Consider the following 5,757-nt stretch of genomic DNA (forward strand, 5'->3'; position numbering starts at 1 on the left):
GGGTATTGAAAAACCGGGTATTGAGAGAAATTGGGTAGGGTTCAGGTAGGGTATTGAGGAGAAAAACTCAACCCTATATACCCTGGTAGGGTATGATCGGGTTCGGGTATTGGAACCGGGTACGACCGGGTATTAATATCCGGTTTTGAATTTGTAATTTTTTTATACATTTTTTAATTTGTTTAAAATTTAAATTTGCTTTGTAATTTATAAAAATAATTAAACTATGTTACAAAAACCATAAATCCACTTAATTACAAATTATTTTACTTAGTAATATGCATTTTACAAAAACTTAAACATAAAAGTTGTGAAGTAAATATAAATATATACTATAAAAACTCATGTATATTATCGGGTATTAGAAAATTGGTATCGGGTATCGGGTATAACCGGGTATAGGGTTTGACCGGGTCCGGGTATATACGGGTATAAATCGGGTACGGTTCTGGGTACGAGTATTGACCTCAAAATGCATACCCTATCCATACCCTACGGGTAGGGTCGGTTCCGGTTTCGTATATAGAATACCCGGGTATTAAAAAAACCGATTCCGGGTATTTTTTTCAGGTCCGGTTCCGAGTACGGGTTTTTTTGTGCGCCTCTAGTGACTAGCTCGAACTTTCTTCTTAGTTTACACTTCCAAATCAAAAAATGGGCTGGGCCTGGCCTTAACAGTTGGCCCTTCTTTATTTAATAAAGACATATTGCAATTTTTCTACATATTTAACCTATATAATAATAACCCAATTTAAATAAATATATGCATTTGTTTTCGCTTTAACTACATAAAACAGTTATGTTATCAGTAACCCAATCTACAAAATTATGGGTCTTAACATTGTTTAATTTTTTATTTTTTTTGTTTAAACTAGTTTGCACACTTTTTATGTTAAATACTAAATAATACAAATAACTAATGATTATAATAATAAAAATATTCATCAAAATAAACTAAAACAAACATTAACATTCATGCCCAGAAAGGGCATAAAGGGTCATCCTAATTTTCCTTATAAACACACGCAAACACTAGCACAAAGGTTTAACTACATGCTCTCAACAAGTCATTGAAGCTACATATGGTCTACCCTGCCATCATCTTCACTGCTGCCATCCCCTCCATGCCTGAATCATGTTTTTTTAATTTCTTAACATGCTATATAATTTAAAAATTATAAACAGGGTTTTATTGTAACCGTCTGTCAAGGATGATCCGGGTTTAATTTTACTAACCTCCTAGAGCTTGTTAAATGACGCGCCTTTCTATCCAACTGAAGGTTTTCTAAGGCAGATGAGGTCCGCAGCATTATATCCTCTCGGATATTATCATTATCGTATCTTCTATTGTGGTCGTCTTTTCTTTAGCCTCAATTTGAGGAGCCCACTCTTCGGTCTGAGTAATTATTAATAGAAAGTTAAAAGTTATAACTGAACATAAATATTCCTAATTAAAAAATTTTAAAAATTGAAGTACTTACCAGAAGCCTGAGAAGAATGCAATATGAGATAAAAAATAAGCATTATCACCAAAACTAAAGATAGGTGAAGCAATAATCTATGTATATTGATGTGGTCGCTCGTTCAAGCCAAGCATAACTCTCGAGCCTAGCAATAAACTTGTTAAATAAATGAGCTTATAAGCCCGAGCCTATGCTTCACTTATGGAGCTAGAGCTGGCTTGCAAGTATAAACGAGCTAATTTAATATAATACAATAAATATATATTCATAAAATAATAATTATGTATAAAATCAAGATAACGTAAATATATTATGCATTATATAAAACCTATATTTAAAATATACACAAACTAATTTTAAATGTAAGTAAATTAATTAAAAAATAATAAACGAGACGAGTTTGAGCTTAAGCAACTACTGAGAGCCAAGCTCGAGCTCAGCTCGCTTCGTTACATCCCTAGTGGTAAGGAGAGGAGACAGGTTTCAGTTGAAACATGTCATTTTTGGTATGGGTTGACCCACAATCATATTTTCGTGCGCTTTTAAATCCATTGGTAAATAATTAATGTGATAATTACAATCATAGAGAAAATTATAATTATTAATCTAAATCTTTGAATAAGAATGATTTAGAAGATGGTATGTTTAGATGCATCAAAAATAACTTTCAACGTTTGACCTTCTCACTAAATTATATCACTTGAAGTGTTTGAGAAAAAACAGGCTTAACAATCGCACCTTACTAGAGGAGGCAAGCCCCCAATAACAGACGACGAAGACGACCTTCGATTCCGTAAGTCAAGACTAGTCAAAGAGTCTTGCTCGGGTGTGAGTAATCTCCTTCCACCACTTCTCACTTGTGGTTGATTCTACAAGAGCATATCTTAATAACAATTGGATGTTTATGTGGTATGTATATACATTACATATTACAAACATAAAAAAGTATGATTCATATATTGCTAAGTTGGTAACGAGAAAAAATAATAACAAACCTCAACTTTCAAGAACCCTTCAAGTACATCCAATAGCATTGGACCGCTATCTCCATTTCGGTTCATATCATACCCACTTTTAATATTTAAGTCCTTTAATTCGGTTTTCCATGCATCCTTTTGCTGCAATGCAAGTTTTAGACAAAAGACAAAATGGGTTATTCAAATGGTTCATTTCTAGATGCAGGTCAAACGGGTTTGGTTGACCTACAAGTTTCAGCAAAATTTAATCCATAAATTTTAAATTTTGTAACTTATAAATAATATTAATATGATCACAAAACCTATATTATATGAAGAATAATCTATTCACTTTGATCAGACTGATTGTTTGCAATGAAAAACCAATAGTGTTTCTTCACAATTTCAAAAGTTAATCACTATTGAAAGCTTGTTATCAAATAAACTGAAACAAACATATACAATAAAGCTTGTAACTTTTCATGTGATTACCAAATTACACTCTGGCAAATAAACTTTAAATGTGTGGTTAAGTTGTGCCCAATCCAAGTATTCACATATTAAAGCCGTCATCAGTCGACCTGAAAACATATCGAACCAATATGAACGGGTCAATAACTTTAAATCATATGTGATACACTAATTAATCAAAAAACATATTTTCACCCATTAATCTAGTAGTTGAAGATGTATACCTAAAGGTGACGCGTGAAGTTGTCTTGCACATTCATTGCAACTACCCAAAAGTGCAGGAGGCAAGCCTTCATCTTGTTCAATCACCTTATCTTCTCCCTCTATAGCTTCAAACACACTTGCTCTAAGCTCAGCCTATCATTAACAATCATGAAATATAACGCTTTTAAGATAAGGATTAAACGTTAACTCAGTGTTGTAAAAATCGAGATTAGGGGCAGATAATCGGTACGTTACTGATGCAATTTCTCCTAATCATTGTTGTTAATAGCGAATGCGGACGATAGTGACAAGCTACCGATGCGCTATTTAGCGATATCTATGAAATAGCGGACGCTATATTATGTTTAGAGATACACTAGAAGAAAATTTTAGAAATATTTTGTATGCATATTATATCCAAATATGCTGTTCTTATACGTATATTTAACCAAAAAAAACCTAAAATCCAACTATCTTATATGTATATTTTATGATTTATCGCTATATATATTAAACCAAAGAAAAACGAAATAACCTGAAATTCGGCAATTTATCATGTTATGGAGGCACCAAACTCAGATAGCGATAGATCAACATTTCGCTACGCTATTTCGCCCGCTATGAGCGCTACTAACAACAAGGCTCCTAATTGAACCGACAAGTCAGTAATCAGTCAACATTTCTGCAAATTGGACCTTGGTTTTAACCCGAGTTCCCGGGCCAATCCATGAACGAATATGAAGTTTAAAAAATCTATTCTCATTGATTTGTTATATATACGTTTAGTTGTTTATGTATGAAGTTTGAACTATACACTATGTGAACTTTGAAGTATTTATGTGATACCTAATAAACCGACCACATATAAAATTCCAATCCGATTAATCCCCCTATTGATCTATCGGTACCCCCACTACCCGACTAGCGCCTAGCAATGTTATAAAAAATGAATGAAAAATCTTGTGTTTTGGTCAAATTATTCTGAAACATTATAACATCATAGATATAAATCATTTGGGTGCCAAATTTGATAAATAAGAAACAGTTACAGCAGCAAGAGAAACCCTAATCTTTTGAAAAAATTAAGGAGAAACTGATCAGTGTTATAATGTTACTCGGATCTTGGCGAGAACACCCTTCTTTTCAAGAGATCGAGTGACGAGAGTCTTCAGGTCCATCATTTCTCTAGCATAATCATCCATCTTATTTTTCTTCTACTACTACTACTATGTATATTTATGAAAGACAGAGTGTGTGTTTGTAAGAAAAGAAGAACAACTGTGACTTTGTGAAGAATTGGGTGTTTGGTTGGTTATTCAATGCGTGGTCCGAGATGAGAAGCGGGTTGGGAGTACGGGCACACTCGGAAAAGTTTGAATCGGGTCAAGTTTAAACAAGCCCGTGTTTTATATACCGGATTCGGATTCGGATTCGGATTCGGTTTGACTTGCTTGCAAGCTTATTAATCTACAAATAAACCAAAACTAAATTTACTAATTAATATTACTTGTTTGTGTGGCTCAGAGCATTCTCATCCGGATCTTCGTCCTCATCTTTATAATTACACTACAAAACATTACATTTCTCTTTCATGTTCAATTAAATTATGTTACTTTATACCTTTATCATTACAGTTTTCTCTCTCCTCTACTCACAACCAATTCAATAAATATTAAAAAAATAAATAGGGACAAACAAAGTTTCTCCAAGTTTACAAAAAATCACTACATTTTCTCTCTCCACCCTATAATTTACACTCACAACTACTCAAAACCTCACCCTATAATTTACAAACTCTTCTCACAATAATATAGGGAATGGGTTGGGAATGCTCTTAGTTGTAGGAGCCTTGGGTTTTCCGTGGAAACTCAAGTTCGAATTCTACTTGCGTCACTTTTAGGTGGATATTGACAACGAAGGATTAGAGCTAGATCTTGTGCAAACGTTGTCAGTTCGAACCCAGAGCTTACCTGAGTTTTCATTCCACTATGTGTTACGTCAGAGAGTTCTGCTGTTGTGGTGACACAACGGCTATCAAGTGGTGTTTAGCGGTATGGTTTTTCAAGAGAACGTCGAACGCCTAAGCCAAACTCTAAAGCTAGCGTAAGCCCGGTTAAGACAACATAGTCTGGCCGGAGTGGAGCATCAGGGCTCTTCAAATTTGGAGATTGCGGTTGCTTAAATACAAAAAAGTTGTTCTAAAAAATATCACTCACTTTGTCTGATGAAAGTGTCAAACACAAAGTTTAAGATTAAATTATTGTTTTTTTTTGTTTATCAAATGACAATAATGCCCTTGAAAATTGGGTCCATAAGAGCATTCTCATCCCTTCCCCTATAATTATGTGTGGGGAGTTTGCAAATTATAGGGTGGGGTTGTGAGTGGTTGTGAGTGTAAATTATAGGGTGGAGAGAGAAAATGTAGTGATTTTTTGTAAATTTGGAAAAACATTTGGGGAACATTGTTTGCTTCTATATATTTTTTAATATTTGTTGGATTAGTTGGGAGTAGAGGAGAGAGAAAACTGTAATGATAAAGGTATAAAAAATATTATTTAATTAAACATGAGAGAGAAATATAGTGTTTTTTGGTGTAATTATAGAGATAGAGATTGAGAATGGGATGAGAATGCTCTAAGTATTGTTTATTAATATTAGTTATG

General features: G+C 33.7%; 1 pseudogene across 1 annotated transcript; it reads right to left on the minus strand.

Annotated features, from left to right (window-relative positions):
* Positions 1 to 964: 964 nt before the first annotated feature.
* Positions 965 to 4,397, minus strand: LOC143549863 (protein TONNEAU 1b-like; annotated as a pseudogene). The gene is made up of 8 exons (XR_013138216.1): positions 4,342 to 4,397; positions 4,210 to 4,308; positions 3,115 to 3,247; positions 2,912 to 3,000; positions 2,459 to 2,581; positions 2,202 to 2,332; positions 1,237 to 1,431; positions 965 to 1,128 (listed from the first exon to the last, which is right to left on the minus strand). The product of XR_013138216.1 is annotated as a protein TONNEAU 1b-like (transcript).
* Positions 4,398 to 5,757: the final 1,360 nt, after the last annotated feature.

The sequence above is a fragment of the Bidens hawaiensis genome, unplaced genomic scaffold (assembly GCF_021521415.1).
Source record: "Bidens hawaiensis isolate Kalapana, Puna unplaced genomic scaffold, B.hawaiensis_p1.1 tig00000978_1, whole genome shotgun sequence".
In the NCBI taxonomy this organism is placed as follows: domain Eukaryota; kingdom Viridiplantae; phylum Streptophyta; class Magnoliopsida; order Asterales; family Asteraceae; genus Bidens; species Bidens hawaiensis.